The sequence below is a fragment of the Mobula birostris genome, chromosome 14, assembly GCF_030028105.1.
Source record: "Mobula birostris isolate sMobBir1 chromosome 14, sMobBir1.hap1, whole genome shotgun sequence".
Classification (NCBI taxonomy): Eukaryota; Metazoa; Chordata; class Chondrichthyes; order Myliobatiformes; family Myliobatidae; genus Mobula; species Mobula birostris.
The window spans coordinates 88,736,631-88,754,442 of record NC_092383.1 but is presented as its reverse complement, the minus strand read 5'-3'; the positions used below and the strand labels follow the sequence as shown (position 1 = coordinate 88,754,442).

Here is a 17,812-nt window from a genome sequence, read left to right as displayed (position 1 = left end):
TGACAAGTTATACTGGTGGTTTTGGGTCTCATTTAACCAGCTGCGTGGTTTTAGTCCAAACAGTCTGATTCTGTGTATTGGAGACCGAAACATTTGGATTCCTCACGGTTTGGGGCGACACGGAATGCAATGAGACTACATCTCCACCTGGGAGACTCCTGAGCTCAAAGCAAAACAATTCTAAAGAAATGTATTTATGCGTTTATACTTTTGCTGTCCAATGTTAGTTGTTTGATCTGGCCTCGCTTGTTTATTCAAACTATTTTCATATGACTTGACCATGAAAGTTTGTTCTATTTATTGGCCTTGCTTTGCATTTGAAAGAGATTTTCTTCAGCCGCAAAAATGATAATAGGGTAACGACATGAACTCCATCTGGTTACAGTATGACATCTTCCTTCGAGAAGGATGTGCAGGGTTCTTCAAGATGGTTTAGTGTCATTCCCTACCAGTTAGCATGATGGCTGTAAAGGAGAATGAAATAATTGATTCTCCACTTCTGATGCAGTACAAAGAAATATAATAACATAAAGAACACAGTTTAAAAAATCACAATAAATACATGAGAAAGCTTAGATTGTATGTATGTAAAGTCACGCTAGGTGCAGGAGTGTCTGTACGTAAGGTGACTGACTGGAAGTGATGAAGTAGTGGTGTTGAGGGTGTGGAGGGGTGGGTTAATGGTTGGTGGTGTTGATCAGCTTTACTGCTTGGAGAAAGGAACTGTTTTTTGAGTCTAGCTGTCCTGCCATGGGTGCTACATCACCTCCCTGATGGGAGTGGGGCAGTCGGCCCATGTGCGGGGTAGGTGGGATCCCTTCATGATATTCCTGGCCTCTAGCTTTCTGTTTGTAGATAGGTCCTTGATGGCGGGTAGGCTGGTGAGTACAGTGCTTTGCATGTGAGTGCCAGATTTCAGGTTTTATAAACAAAGGCCCAGCTTAACCATACCAGTTAGCATGATGATTGGGCCCACAGGCCTTTAAAGGGGCCACAATGGATTAGAGATGGTTCTGTGGTTTTCTGAAATGTTGCAGTCTGCGGTCTGATTGAAGTGGAGGCCCTTAAGACTGGCTCAAAGATTAAAGGGTAGCTTTATTTGTCAGCGACCAACACGGTGAGAATGTGCTGGGGGCAACTTGCAAGGTATCACTGCGTTTCCAGTGCCAGCGTAGCATGCCCCCAGCTTAGTAATCCTAACCTGACAGATGGATACTTTCGATTGAAGAGTTGGGTGGGACGGGGTCTGCGCTGCCGTTGTGGTCATATTAGCTGTTGTGCTTCCCATGGTAGTAGAAAGGCTACACTTGGTGGCTGGTTCTCCGGGACAACCAGAAGCCAAAAGTTCTTGGGGTCGGACAGCTTTTTTTGGCCCAGAGTTTGTGCTGACTATAAGACACCCATTTATACTAATGTTACAACCCTCCCCACCCCGGTTCTACTGCTCGAAGACTAGGGGCAATTTACAGTGTCCAACTAACCTGCCAAGCTGCAGATCTGTGGGATGTGGGAGCATGCTGGTGCACCCCGCGGTAACAAGGAGAAAGTACAATCTCCACGCGGAGAAGATCTGAGGTCAGGATCGAACCTGGGTCTCTGGTGCTGTGAGGCAGCGACACTACAGTGACCTCCCTCCTGAACCTCCAGTAACCCCTAATTAAGCCAAAATCAAGGCAGCATGGCAGTGTAGCAGTTAGCGGAATGTTTTATAGCACTAGTAATTTAACCCTTAACTGTGACTATGACATTCAGTCATATATGCTTCTAACTGTAAACACTATTTCTTTGAAGGAGCCCATTCAGTAAGGACTGCCTATCAATCCTGTCCACTGTTCTCTTCCAAACTGTCCTAGAAACATAGAAACATAGAATATAGGTGCAGGAGTAGGCCATTTGGCCTTTTGAGCCTGCACCGCCATTCAGTATGATCATGGCTGATCATCCAACTCAGAACCCTGAAGCAGCCTTCCCTCCATACCCCCTGATCCCTTTAGCCACAAGGGCCTTATCTAACTCCATCTTAAATATAGCCAATGAACTGGCCTCAACTGTTTCCACCACTCTCCGTGTGAAGAAGTTTTTCCTCATCTCGGTCCTAAAAGGCTTCCCCTTTATCCTTAAACTGTGACCCCTCGTTCTGGACTTCCCCAACATCGGGAACAATCTTCCTGCATCTAGCCTGTCCAATCCCTTTAGAATTTTATATGTTTCAATAAGATCCCCCCTCAATCTTCTAAATTCCAGAGAGTATAAGCCTAGTCGATCCAGTCTTTCATCATATGAAAGTCCTGACATCCCAGGAATCAATTTGGTGAACCTTCTTTGTACTCCCTCTATGTAAGTATTTTTAAGTATTAGAACTTTTGAGTATTACTCCCTGTTTACCATCAGATATTTTTCAGTGGAATGATCCAGCGAAATCTCTGCAGGTAGTGCTGTCCACACCTCACTCCACGTGGGTGGCACGGTAGCGTAGTGGTCGGCACATTGCCGTGCTGCGCCAGTGGTAGGCGATCAGAGTTCAATTCTGGCGACTACCTGTAAGGAGTTCGTACGTTCTCCCCGCGATGAAGTGGGTTTCCTCTGGGTGTCCCACATTCCGAAGAGACGTATGGGTTAAGCTGTGGGCACCAGGAGCGTGGCGGCACCTGTGGCCGGCCCCCAGCGCATCCTCGGTGTGTGTTAGTCATTGATGCAAACAAGGGGTCCACGGTCCCCTTGGTTAATGGCAGGTGCCCACGGCATAAAAAAGGGTTGGGAACTGCTGAAGTACGTGTTCGAAGTTCAAAGTAAATTTATAATCAATGTCACCATATACAACCCTGAGATTCATTTTCTTGCAGGCATACTCAATAACAGACTAATAACCATCATAGAAACAATGAAAGACTGCGCCAACTTGGGCGTTCAACCAGTGTACAAATACGAAAAGAGGTAAATAATAATAAATAAGCCAATAAACTCTCCACGACACATCTATAGAAGTTTGTTGAATTTTTAGATGTCACGCTGAATCTTCGCAAACTCCTAAGGAGGTAGAGACGCTGTTGTGCTTTCTTCATAATTGCCCTTACGTGCTGGGCCCAGGACAGGTCCTCTGAAATGGTAACACCGAGGAGTTTAAAGTTGCCGACCCTCGCCACCTCTGATCCTCCGATGAGGACTGGGTCATGGACCTCTGGTTTCCTCCTCCTGAAGTCAATAACCGAATCAGAATCAGGTTTAACGTCACTGGTCTGTTGTGAAATTTGTTAACTTAGCAGCAGCAGTACAATGCAATACATGATATGGAAAAATAATAAGTAAATCAATTACAGTAAATATATATGTATTAAATAGTTAGATTAAAAGTAGTGCAAAAGCAGAAATTATGTAAGTGAAGTAGTGTTTATAGGCTCAACGTCCATTTAGGATACGGATGACAGAGGGGAAGAAGCTGTTCCTGAATCGCTGAGTGTGTGCCTTTAGGCTTCCGTACTTCCTTCCTAATGGTAACAAGTAGAAGTGGGGTTCCTTAGAGATGGATGTCGTCATTCTGAGGTACTGCTCCTTGAAGATGTCCTGGATACTATGGAGGCGAGTACCCAAGATGGAGCTGACTAATTTTATAACTCTATAGCTTCTTTCGATCCCGTGCAAGAGCACCCCTGCGCCAGCCCCCCCCGACCCACCCATAACGAACAGTGATGCTGCCTGTCAGAATGCTCTCCACGATATGTTTGTAGAAATTTTTAGTTGTTTTAGATGGCAAACCAAATCTCCTCAAACTTCTAATGAAATATAGCTGCTGTCTTGCCTTCTTTATCGATATGTTGGGACCAGGTTAGATTCTCAGTGATCTTGACACCCAGGAACTTGAAATTGCTCACTCTGCACTTCTGATCCCTCAGTGAGCTTGTTGGTTTATCATCTCCTTGGTCTTGCTGACATTGAGTAAGAGGTTGTTGTTATGGCACCACTCAGCCAGATTTAAAGGTCGTCTTTAAATTTTTAAATTCCTCGAATAAAGGTTGAAAGGAGCTATGTTGACATTAGGAAACACTGCGACCTTTTTACCAATTCATTGGACACTATGCCGATACAAGTTGTCCGATATGTTGAAAAATTGAAAGAAAAGTTGTTGCTCTTGGCTGATATTATAAGAATGGGATATAGTTTTAAGGGTTTGGAGAGGTTTTTAGGAGATATTGAGAAGATCCATTTTAACTGCATTATAATCTGGAACAAGATGCCGACTAGGATGGTGGAATGGCAGTGGATCAATAACTATCAGCGGAAATTGGAACAGCTTTTGAGGGGAGTGTGCAGGAGTGCAGGGACAGAGAGGGGACGGGAAGTGATGGAATTCTTCCACAGGCAGCTGGCACGAATGACATCCTCTTGGGTCACAATCCCACGAGAGACAGAGGAGACCAGAATAATTGAAGGCCCTACCAAAGAGGATAGCTGTGTAAACTACCTTATTCTGCTTGATTTCCTCTCATTCTGGAAGATTATAGGCTGGTCAATGGTTAGTTTGAACTCAAATAACCTATTTATGTTTCCTTTTAAACATGATTGTTTGGCCACCAGGTATTTTTAGCAGATTTGGACATCATTCGCTCATTCTCTGGCTGTAGACCAAGTGTTTTTTAAATGGGTGGTTGCTTCCCACTTTGACCCTCAACACCAGGTTCCTTACTGTGTAGTTCCTTACTAAGGCTTTCTCTTATTGAGGGTACTGGCTGACATCTTCTGTCTCTAGATCGGACTCCATGCTAGTTAGTTTTCAAGGGCCACTTTGTAGAAAGTGAGGAAGTAGAGGTGGAATGGTGTCTGCTCGCATCCAGTTGGAGGGCTTGAAAGTTGGGGATTTCAAAGTTCAAAATAAATTTATTATCAAAGTATACACAGTCAGTGGCTGCTTTATTAGGTACAGCTGTACACCCTCTCATTTATGCAAATATCTAATCAGCCAATCATCTGTTTTAAGATAGCGCAAGTGAAACATGGTGGCGCCTTACTGATAGCAAACAAATCTACTGATTACTCAATTGGCCGTTGCTGGAGAGAAACTTGGAGCCAATTCATAATGGCAGATCTGAGGTAATGTGAGCCAGGGCCCAAGAGCGAAGAATGAGCTGATGTTTGGCTCATTTAAGCACTGGCCAGATTGAAAAGATCAGGATGTTTGGGCTGGAGGAACTACCTTATTCTGCTTGATTTCCTCTCATTCTGGGAGATTATAGGCTGGTCAATGGTTAGTTTGAACTCAAATAACCTATTTATGTTTCCTTTTAAACATGATTGTTTGGCCACCAGGTATTTTTAGCAGATTTGGACATCATTCGCTCATTCTCTGGCTGTAGACCAAGTGTTTTTTAAATGGGTGGTTGCTTCCCACTTTGACCCTCAACACCAGGTTCCTTACTGTGTAGTTCCTTACTAAGGCTTTCTCTTATTGAGGGTACTGGCTGACATCTTCTGTCTCTAGATCGGACTACATGCTGGTTAGTTTTCGAGGGCCACTTTGTAGAAAGTGAGGAAGTAGAGGTGGAATGGTGTCTGCTCACATCCAGTCTGGAGGGCTTGAAAGTTGGGGATTTCAAAGTTCAAATTAAATTTATTATCAAAGTATACACAGTCAGTGGCTGCTTTATTAGGTAAAGCTGTACACCCTCTCATTTATGCAAATATCTAATCAGCCAATCATCTGTTTTAAGATAGCGCTAGTGAAACATGGTGGCGCCTTACTGATAGCAAACAAATCTACTGATTACTCAATTAATCATACTTGCTTTGGACAATGATCGCAGCAACCAATAGCCTGTAACTTCCCTTTTGATCTGGCATTTTTGTGATGTCAACTGAAGTCTCGAAGGCTGTGGCACGGCGTGTAGGGGCCAAATCGAAGCAGCATGGGCCTGGGTCCGAGAGCGAGGAACAAGCTGATGCTTGGCCGTTGCTGGAGAGAAACTTGGAGCCAATTCATAATGGCAGATCTGAGGTAATGTGAGCCAGGGCCCAAGAGCGAAGAATGAGCTGATGTTTGGCTCATTTAAGCACTGGCCAGATTGAAAAGGTCAGGATGTTTGGGCTGGAGGCGAGGGATTGGCTGGTGTTTTGCTCGCTGCTCAGCGAAGTTTACTCGTGTGCGCTGAGCTGAGGCTGTGGCCTGTAACTAACGGGCTCAGGCACCGGCTGCAGTGGTGAATGTCAAGTCAAGTCGAGTCACTTTTTATTGTCATTTCGACCATAACTGCTGGTACAGAACACAGTAAAAATGAGACAACGTTTTTCGGGACCATGGTGCTACATGAAACAATACAAAAACTACACTGAACTACGTAAAACAACACAAAAACTACAGACCTATCCAGGACTGCATAAAGTGCACAAAACAGTGCAGGCATTACAATAAATAATAAACAAGACAATAGGCACAGTAGAGGGTAGTAGGTTAGTGTCGGTCCAGGCTCTGGGTACTGAGGAGTCTGATGGCTTGGGGGAAGAAACTGTTACATTGTCTGGTCGTGAGAGCCCGAATGCTTCGGTGCCTTCTGCCAGATGGCAGGAGGGAGAAGAGTTTATATGAGGGGTGTGTGGAGTCCTTCATAATGCTGTTTGCTTTGCGGATGCAGTGTGTGGTGTAAATGTCTGTAATGGCGGGAAGAGAGACCCCGATGATCTTCTCAGCTGTCCTCACTATCCGCTGCAGGGTCTTGCGATCCAAGATGGTGCAATTTCCGAACCAGGCGGTGATGCAGCTGCTCAGGATGCTCTCAATACAACCTGTGTAGAATGTGGTGAGGATGGCGGGGTGGGAGATGGACTTTAGTCAGCCTTCACAGAAAGCAGAGATGCTGCTGGACTTTCTTTGCTACGGAGCAGGTGTTGAGGGACCAGGTGAGATTCTCCACCAGGTGAACACCAAGAAATTTGGTGCTGTTAACGATCTCTACGGAGGAGTCGTCGATGTTCAGCAGAGAGTGGTCGCTCCATGTCCTCCTGAAGTCAACAACCATCTCTTTTGTTTTGTTCACATTCTGAGGCAGGTTGTTGGCTCTTTGTGGCTGTGCACTCACTTTCACGGGCTACAGTTCTGAATGTTGTTTACTTGCATTTTATTGTTTGCATGAATTGTTCTTTATTTTTGTTCATTGGGTGTCTGATTGTCTTTCTTGATGGGTTCTGTTGGGTTTCTTTATTTTGTGACTGCCCATAAGGAGACGAATCTCAAGTTTGTATATGGTATAAAAACTTTGATAATAAATGTATTTTGAACGTTGAGTGAGGCAGCAACTCAGTGTATAAAACCATAAAGACATGTTCAAGTTGCTTAGCTGTTGCTCAGACCAACCATCATCAGAATGGTGAAGAAATGTGATCTAAGTGACTTTGACCGTGGAATAACCTGGTTCCAGACGGGGTGGTCTGTGCATCTCCAAAACTGCTGATCACTTTGGACTTTTACGCACAACAGTCTCTAGAACTTACAGAGAATGGTGTGGGAAACAGAAAAAAAAATACCATATACCACTCTGAGATTTGTTTTCGTGCAGCGATTCACAGTAGAACAGAGAAATACAATGGAATCAATGAAAAACTACACACAAACAAAGAGCAACACTCAACCAGTATGCAGAAGTATTTGCAGAGGAAGTTGCAGAGAGAGTTAACACAGAAACAGGCCTTTCAGCCTGAATCCCTGCCAACCATTAACCACCTACTTACAATAATCCTACATTACCCTTGTTATTTTCTGACCACAGAATCAATTGCCCCAGATTCTGCTGCTCAGCTACACACAGTTTAGGTGACAGTGGCCAATCAGTCTGCCAACCTGTATGTCTTTGACACCTATGCACCTGAAGGAAGTCCACAAGGGAGAACATTGAAACTCCACACAGACGGCGCCCAAACGACACACACACAGAGTGCTGGAGGAACTCAGCAGGTCGGGCAGCATCTGTGGAGAGGAATAAGCAGTTGGCGTATCAGGCTGAGACCGTTGATCGGGTCTCTGATGAAGAGGCTTGTCCCGAAACGTTGACAGTTAATTTCCCTCCGTAGATGCTGCCTGACCTGCTGAGTTCCTCCCAGCATTTTGTGCGCGTTGCTCAATATTTCTAGCATCTGCAGAATCTGGTGTCTCTGATGGACAGCGCCCGAGGTCAGGAACGAACCACAGTCTCTGGCACTGTGAGGCAGTGCTTCTACAAACTCCACCATTGTACTGCCAAAGCCAGTCACTAGAAAAACTGGATGTGTAGAAGTTGTACAGGAATACATAACAACTAAACAACTTGGAAAGTATGGATAGCCCATAAATAGGGGTTGAAGATTACCATGGTAACTGCAGAAATGCAGTATTTATGAAGTGCTCTGTGATGTTCTGAAAGGCATGTAAAAGGTGCTGTATGAATGCAAAGATTGTCTTCCTTGAGCATTGCAATGCCATTGTTAAAGCACATCAAACTACTTACTGATAGAACATGTTCAGTTCTTTTCCTGATCTGACCCTTTAACCCACTTAATAAAAAAAAGCATTCTTCTCTAAGTATCTTAGACTTCCTATCTGAGTGGCAGAAATGTCAGAGAGGAAATGTTGCATCCCTTTTAAGTAATTTGTTCAGTTTAATGAAAGTCAGTCGTGAAATTATGCAGGGAGGTGGTACCCTGAGACCTTTCTAACTTCTGTTACCCGTGTGCGTTATCAATAGGGATTGAAACAGAACTGATATCTTGAATTCATTACCTTTTGTCAGAGCAGATCACCATCAATCAGAAATTTCAGTCTATTGCTGCCTCCCTTTGCCTGTACTTCCTTTCCCTCCCTTTCCTCCCTTCCCTTTGCCTGTACTTCCCTTCCTTTTGCCTGTACTTCCCTTCCCTTTGCCTGCACTTCCCTTCCCATTGCCTGTACTTCCCTTCCCTCCCTTTCCTTTGCCTGTACTTCCCTTTCCTCCCTTCCCTTTGCCTGTATTTCCCTTCCCTTTGCCTGCACTTCCGTTTCCTTTGCCTGTACTTCCCTTTCCTCCCTTCCCTTTGCCTTTACTTCCCTTCCCTTTGCCTTTACTTCCCTTCCCTTTGCCTTTACTTCTCTTCCCTTCGCCTGTACTTCCCTTTCCTTTGCCTGTACTTCCCTTTCCTCCCTTCCCTTTGCCTTTACTTCCCTTCCCTTCGCCTTTACTTCCCTTCCCTTCACCTGTACTTCCCTTTCCTGCCTTCCTTTTTCCTGTACTTCCCTTCCCTCCCTTTCCTTTGCCTATACTTCCCTCCTCTCCCTTCCCTTTGCCTGTACTTCCCTCCTCCCTTCCTTCCCTCCACCAGTACCTCACTTCCCTCCTTTCTTTCTGCCTGTACCTTACCTCTGTCCCTCCCTCTGCCTATCCCATCCTTCCCTCCATCCCCACTGCTTTTACTCACCCTTCATCTGCCTGTACTTCTTTTCTATCGGCCAATGTTTTCTGCCACTCTTCACCCCCCTTTCCCTTCCTCCAGCCCTGTCCTCTTTCCCTCTTCTCCCTCTTCCCCTTTCCTCCCCTCCCCTCTGCTCCCTTCACATCCCTCCCTTCCCTCTACCCGCCTATTGCCCCCTCCTCGCCCTGCAGAGAGCTGATTGGAGTGGGTACAGTGTTGCATCACGGATACAAACCGGCTCTGTGCTTGTGTTGTGTTATCCAACAAACCCAGCAGGTGTGCGGTTTGAGCCCAACGTGCTGACAAATTGCTCTGACTGTGGCTGGAACAATGGACACTTTTGATGAACTCTGTGCTGATTCACACACCTCAGGCAGTTCGACCCATTTAAAAGGAGCATTTGTGTTTCTAGAACAGATCCAAAACTCTCATGCTGTTAAATCCACGCAAACGCCTCTGAAAGAGCAACTCAAAAACGGGGAGGCATAGTTACTGTAACGGTACCACAGTGCCAGTGACCCGGCTTCAATTCAGCTGCTGTCTGTAAGGAGTTTGTACGATCTCCCCAAGACCGTGTGGGTTTCCTCCGGGTGCCCCAGTTTCCTCCCACATTCCAAAGATGTATGTGTGTGCAGGAGTGCAGGGACAGAGAGGGGACGGGAAGTGATGGAATTCTTCCACAGGCAGCTGGCACGAATGACATCCTCTTGGGTCACAATCCCACGAGAGACAGAGGAGACCAGAATAATTGAAGGCCCTACCAAAGAGGATAGCTGTGTAAACTACCTTATTCTGCTTGATTTCCTCTCATTCTGGGAGATTATAGGCTGGTCAATGGTTAGTTTGAACTCAAATAACCTATTTATGTTTCCTTTTAAACATGATTGTTTGGCCACCAGGTATTTTTAGCAGATTTGGACATCATTCGCTCATTCTCTGGCTGTAGACCAAGTGTTTTTTAAATGGGTGGTTGCTTCCCACTTTGACCCTCAACACCAGGTTCCTTACTGTGTAGTTCCTTACTAAGGCTTTCTCTTATTGAGGGTACTGGCTGACATCTTCTGTCTCTAGATCGGACTACATGCTGGTTAGTTTTCGAGGGCCACTTTGTAGAAAGTGAGGAAGTAGAGGTGGAATGGTGTCTGCTCACATCCAGTCTGGAGGGCTTGAAAGTTGGGGATTTCAAAGTTCAAATTAAATTTATTATCAAAGTATACACAGTCAGTGGCTGCTTTATTAGGTAAAGCTGTACACCCTCTCATTTATGCAAATATCTAATCAGCCAATCATCTGTTTTAAGATAGCGCTAGTGAAACATGGTGGCGCCTTACTGATAGCAAACAAATCTACTGATTACTCAATTAATCATACTTGCTTTGGACAATGATCGCAGCAACCAATAGCCTGTAACTTCCCTTTTGATCTGGCATTTTTGTGATGTCAACTGAAGTCTCGAAGGCTGTGGCACGGCGTGTAGGGGCCAAATCGAAGCAGCATGGGCCTGGGTCCGAGAGCGAGGAACAAGCTGATGCTTGGCCGTTGCTGGAGAGAAACTTGGAGCCAATTCATAATGGCAGATCTGAGGTAATGTGAGCCAGGGCCCAAGAGCGAAGAATGAGCTGATGTTTGGCTCATTTAAGCACTGGCCAGATTGAAAAGGTCAGGATGTTTGGGCTGGAGGCGAGGGATTGGCTGGTGTTTTGCTCGCTGCTCAGCGAAGTTTACTCGTGTGCGCTGAGCTGAGGCTGTGGCCTGTAACTAACGGGCTCAGGCACCGGCTGCAGTGATGAATGTCAAGTCAAGTCGAGTCACTTTTTATTGTCATTTCGACCATAACTGCTGGTACAGAACACAGTAAAAATGAGACAACGTTTTTCGGGACCATGGTGCTACATGAAACAATACAAAAACTACACTGAACTACGTAAAACAACACAAAAACTACAGACCTATCCAGGACTGCATAAAGTGCACAAAACAGTGCAGGCATTACAATAAATAATAAACAAGACAATAGGCACAGTAGAGGGTAGTAGGTTAGTGTCGGTCCAGGCTCTGGGTACTGAGGAGTCTGATGGCTTGGGGGAAGAAACTGTTACATCGTCTGGTCGTGAGAGCCCGAATGCTTCGGTGCCTTCTGCCAGATGGCAGGAGGGAGAAGAGTTTATATGAGGGGTGTGTGGAGTCCTTCATAATGCTGTTTGCTTTGCGGATGCAGTGTGTGGTGTAAATGTCTGTAATGGCGGGAAGAGAGACCCCGATGATCTTCTCAGCTGTCCTCACTATCCGCTGCAGGGTCTTGCGATCCAAGATGGTGCAATTTCCGAACCAGGCGGTGATGCAGCTGCTCAGGATGCTCTCAATACAACCTGTGTAGAATGTGGTGAGGATGGCGGGGTGGGAGATGGACTTTAGTCAGCCTTCACAGAAAGCAGAGATGCTGCTGGACTTTCTTTGCTACGGAGCAGGTGTTGAGGGACCAGGTGAGATTCTCCACCAGGTGAACACCAAGAAATTTGGTGCTGTTAACGATCTCTACGGAGGAGTCGTCGATGTTCAGCAGAGAGTGGTCGCTCCATGTCCTCCTGAAGTCAACAACCATCTCTTTTGTTTTGTTCACATTCTGAGGCAGGTTGTTGGCTCTTTGTGGCTGTGCACTCACTTTCACGGGCTACAGTTCTGAATGTTGTTTACTTGCATTTTATTGTTTGCATGAATTGTTCTTTATTTTTGTTCATTGGGTGTCTGATTGTCTTTCTTGATGGGTTCTGTTGGGTTTCTTTATTTTGTGACTGCCCATAAGGAGACGAATCTCAAGTTTGTATATGGTATAAAAACTTTGATAATAAATGTATTTTGAACGTTGAGTGAGGCAGCAACTCAGTGTATAAAACCATAAAGACATGTTCAAGTTGCTTAGCTGTTGCTCAGACCAACCATCATCAGAATGGTGAAGAAATGTGATCTAAGTGACTTTGACCGTGGAATAACCTGGTTCCAGACGGGGTGGTCTGTGCATCTCCAAAACTGCTGATCACTTTGGACTTTTACGCACAACAGTCTCTAGAACTTACAGAGAATGGTGTGGGAAACAGAAAAAAAAATACCATATACCACTCTGAGATTTGTTTTCGTGCAGCGATTCACAGTAGAACAGAGAAATACAATGGAATCAATGAAAAACTACACACAAACAAAGAGCAACACTCAACCAGTATGCAGAAGTATTTGCAGAGGAAGTTGCAGAGAGAGTTAACACAGAAACAGGCCTTTCAGCCTGAATCCCTGCCAACCATTAACCACCTACTTACAATAATCCTACATTACCCTTGTTATTTTCTGACCACAGAATCAATTGCCCCAGATTCTGCTGCTCAGCTACACACAGTTTAGGTGACAGTGGCCAATCAGTCTGCCAACCTGTATGTCTTTGACACCTATGCACCTGAAGGAAGTCCACAAGGGAGAACATTGAAACTCCACACAGACGGCGCCCAAACGACACACACACAGAGTGCTGGAGGAACTCAGCAGGTCGGGCAGCATCTGTGGAGAGGAATAAGCAGTTGGCGTATCAGGCTGAGACCGTTGATCGGGTCTCTGATGAAGAGGCTTGTCCCGAAACGTCGACAGTTAATTTCCCTCCGTAGATGCTGCCTGACCTGCTGAGTTCCTCCCAGCATTTTGTGCGCGTTGCTCAATATTTCTAGCATCTGCAGAATCTGGTGTCTCTGATGGACAGCGCCCGAGGTCAGGAACGAACCACAGTCTCTGGCACTGTGAGGCAGTGCTTCTACAAACTCCACCATTGTACTGCCAAAGCCAGTCACTAGAAAAACTGGATGTGTAGAAGTTGTACAGGAATACATAACAACTAAACAACTTGGAAAGTATGGATAGCCCATAAATAGGGGTTGAAGATTACCATGGTAACTGCAGAAATGCAGTATTTATGAAGTGCTCTGTGATGTTCTGAAAGGCATGTAAAAGGTGCTGTATGAATGCAAAGATTGTCTTCCTTGAGCATTGCAATGCCATTGTTAAAGCACATCAAACTACTTACTGATAGAACATGTTCAGTTCTTTTCCTGATCTGACCCTTTAACCCACTTAATAAAAAAAAGCATTCTTCTCTAAGTATCTTAGACTTCCTATCTGAGTGGCAGAAATGTCAGAGAGGAAATGTTGCATCCCTTTTAAGTAATTTGTTCAGTTTAATGAAAGTCAGTCGTGAAATTATGCAGGGAGGTGGTACCCTGAGACCTTTCTAACTTCTGTTACCCGTGTGCGTTATCAATAGGGATTGAAACAGAACTGATATCTTGAATTCATTACCTTTTGTCAGAGCAGATCACCATCAATCAGAAATTTCAGTCTATTGCTGCCTCCCTTTGCCTGTACTTCCTTTCCCTCCCTTTCCTCCCTTCCCTTTGCCTGTACTTCCCTTCCTTTTGCCTGTACTTCCCTTCCCTTTGCCTGCACTTCCCTTCCCATTGCCTGTACTTCCCTTCCCTCCCTTTCCTTTGCCTGTACTTCCCTTTCCTCCCTTCCCTTTGCCTGTATTTCCCTTCCCTTTGCCTGCACTTCCGTTTCCTTTGCCTGTACTTCCCTTTCCTCCCTTCCCTTTGCCTTTACTTCCCTTCCCTTTGCCTTTACTTCCCTTCCCTTTGCCTTTACTTCTCTTCCCTTCGCCTGTACTTCCCTTTCCTTTGCCTGTACTTCCCTTTCCTCCCTTCCCTTTGCCTTTACTTCCCTTCCCTTCGCCTTTACTTCCCTTCCCTTCACCTGTACTTCCCTTTCCTGCCTTCCTTTTTCCTGTACTTCCCTTCCCTCCCTTTCCTTTGCCTATACTTCCCTCCTCTCCCTTCCCTTTGCCTGTACTTCCCTCCTCCCTTCCTTCCCTCCACCAGTACCTCACTTCCCTCCTTTCTTTCTGCCTGTACCTTACCTCTGTCCCTCCCTCTGCCTATCCCATCCTTCCCTCCATCCCCACTGCTTTTACTCACCCTTCATCTGCCTGTACTTCTTTTCTATCGGCCAATGTTTTCTGCCACTCTTCACCCCCCTTTCCCTTCCTCCAGCCCTGTCCTCTTTCCCTCTTCTCCCTCTTCCCCTTTCCTCCCCTCCCCTCTGCTCCCTTCACATCCCTCCCTTCCCTCTACCCGCCTATTGCCCCCTCCTCGCCCTGCAGAGAGCTGATTGGAGTGGGTACAGTGTTGCATCACGGATACAAACCGGCTTTGTGCTTGTGTTGTGTTATCCAACAAACCCAGCAGGTGTGCGGTTTGAGCCCAACGTGCTGACAAATTGCTCTGACTGTGGCTGGAACAATGGACACTTTTGATGAACTCTGTGCTGATTCACACACCTCAGGCAGTTCGACCCATTTAAAAGGAGCATTTGTGTTTCTAGAACAGATCCAAAACTCTCATGCTGTTAAATCCACGCAAACGCCTCTGAAAGAGCAACTCAAAAACGGGGAGGCATAGTTACTGTAACGGTACCACAGTGCCAGTGACCCGGCTTCAATTCAGCTGCTGTCTGTAAGGAGTTTGTACGATCTCCCCAAGACCGTGTGGGTTTCCTCCGGGTGCCCCAGTTTCCTCCCACATTCCAAAGATGTATGGGTTAGTAGGTTAATTGCCCACAGGGGTATAATTGGGTGACATGGGTTCATTGGGCCTGTTACTGAGCTGTTTCTTCAACTTAAATAAGAATGTGAAGAGCAAGCTCCCACAGCCAGCCACGTTCAATGGCCAGGGCCATTGTGTGTTGGAACTGTACCTGATTTTAGACACGGCTGGTTAAAGGGTGAATATTGGCCCATACTTCTCTGCAGGTGTTTGAAACAGAGTCCTTCAGTCCCATCTGCCTCGAGCGCAGACCAGACTCGCTCAGACGATTGTCTCTCTGGTAAGGAAGTTGTCCCTCAGCACGTCACTGAAAGCTTGTAGGTTCACTGGGAAATTCTTTGCCACAGATGGCTATGGAGACCAAGTCATTGGGTATATTTGAAGCAGAGGCGGATAGGTTCCAGAGAGTCCGGAGGCAGAGGGGTTCCAGAGAGTCCGGAGGCAGAGAGGTTCCAGAGAGCCCGGAGGCGGATAGGTTCCAGAGAGCCCGGAGGCGGAACCGGAGGCGGATAGGTTCCAGAGAGCCCGGAGGCGGAACCGGAGGCGGATAGGTTCCAGAGAGCCCGGAGGCGGATAGGTTCCAGAGAGTCCGGAGGCAGGTAGGTTCCTGAGTCCAGAGGTGGATAGGTTCCAGAGTCCGGAGGCGGATAGGTTCTTGAGTAGTAAGGGTGTCAAAGGTTATGGGGAAAAGGCAGGGGCATGGGGTTGAGAGGAATAATAAATCAGCCATGATGGAATGGTGGAGCAGACACAATTTGAGAAATGGTCTATTTCCACTTCTGTGGCTTATGCTGTTATGATCTTGGAGTATGTTGAAAGTTTGGTACACCCATCATGGCCCAAAGGGCCTGTACAGAGCTGTACTGTTTCATGTTCTGTGTTCAGTCCTCTCTGTTCTGTCAGCCTCTGACACTGCGGAGAAAACAGTCCGAGTTTGTCTAGTTTCTACTTACTTCAAACCCTCTCATGCAAGCGCAGCAACCGGGTGACCCTTTCCAAAGTCTCCAAGTCCTTCCCGCGACAGGAGCAACCAGGATTGCACACAATTGCTGTGATTCTTTTATGATGTCACAGCCCATTTGGCCCTTTTACCCTGGTAATGTTTTCCTCAGTGATCCATGGACTATAATCATCCTTTCCACTTAGTCGTTATCCTTTTGTCAACCAACCTTCTCATTTCCACGAGTTTTTGTTTACTACCCTACCCTCACGGTCTTGTTACAATTACTTAAACGTGCCACGTCTCCATGCCTTGGTTGACTATTTTAAGTAGCACTTTACAGTATTGACTGTGGTCTGTTTGAGAGCACTGGTACCTCAGAATCCAAGTTCAAGTTTATTGTCATCTGACTGCACACATATGCAACCAAATGTAACAACGCTCCTCCAGACCATGGTACACCCACAATACGTATATCACACACAGCACGTGAAATACAATATTACCACAAATATGTCAATGAAATATAATCCGAAGTACATGTGGTGTGCAGCATGGATAGACAGTAACAGTGAACAACTCGCTGTCCTAGTGACAAGACCTCAGTGCTGGCCGGGTATGCCTTAGCCTCACAACCTGGGGAAGAAAGCGGCCTATCCCAATCCACACATGCCAGGTCCTTTCTGATACCATCAAAATCGGCCTTTCGCCAACTTAGAATTTCAAACCAAGGACCAGATCTTATTCTTTTTCCATAATTACCTTGAAACTAATAGCATTATGATCACTGGATGCAAGGTGTTTCCCGACACAAAGTTCTGTCACCTGCCTTGTCTCATTCCCTATTAGGAGATGTAGTATCACACTCTCTCTAGTTGTGACTTCTAAGTACTGATTAAGGAAACGCATTTGACAAACTTTATCCCATCAAGCCCTTTTACAGTATGGGAATCTGTAAACACTCCAGCCAGTTGATTAGCACAGGTCTTCAGTACCAGTCAGGTGCACTACCTGGACCAGGTGCTTTCTGTGGATTCACCCTCCTGAAGGATGTGCTCAGAGACCGAGATCACAGGGTCATCAGGTGCTGTGGGGTTCATGAAGGTGACTGCGTGCTTACTCAGACAGAGTGACCATACCCTTTCCTATAATGTACTTATCCAAATGTATTTTAAATATTGTAATTGTACCCACTTCTACAATTTATTCAAAGGTTTCAGCGGTACGTTTAATGTCAGAGAAATGTATACAATATACATCCTGAAATGGTTTTTTTTCTCAACCATCCATGAAAACAGAGGAGTGCCCCAAAGAATGAATGACAAAACTGCAAAGCACCCCCCCATATCCCCCCTCCCACTCGTAAGCAGCAGCAAAGCAACAATCTCCCCTTCCCCACCAGCAAAAATAAGCATTGGCACCCAACACTGAGCGTGCAGCAAAGCATCAGCAAATACACACACTTGCAGTAACCCAAAGACTACTCGTTCACCTGGTATTCGACATACCACAGGCTCTCTCTCTCTCTCTTTAATAAACTCAGTCAGCTCCATCATGGGCACTAGCCTCCCCAGCATCCAGGACGTCTTCTAGGAGCGATGCCTCAAAATGGTGGCGTCCATCATTACAGACATGCCCTCTTCTCATTGCAACCATCAGGGAGGAGGTACAGGAGCCCAAAGGCATACACTCAATGATTCAGGAATAGCGTCATCTCCTCTGCCATCAGATTTCTGAATGGACAGTGAACTCATGAACTACATTTTTTTCTTTTTGCACCAGTTATTTAATTTAACTTTAAATATATATTTACCATAATTTACAGTTTTGATTATGC

At 45.8% G+C, this 17,812-nt stretch overlaps 1 protein-coding gene across 5 annotated transcripts in view; it reads left to right on the top strand.

Moving 5' to 3' along the window:
• The window catches only part of LOC140210073 (solute carrier family 45 member 3), a 171,585-nt gene that overhangs the window by 73,382 nt on the left and 80,391 nt on the right, over nt 1–17,812 (top strand). The gene's annotated exons all lie outside the window — the stretch shown is intronic.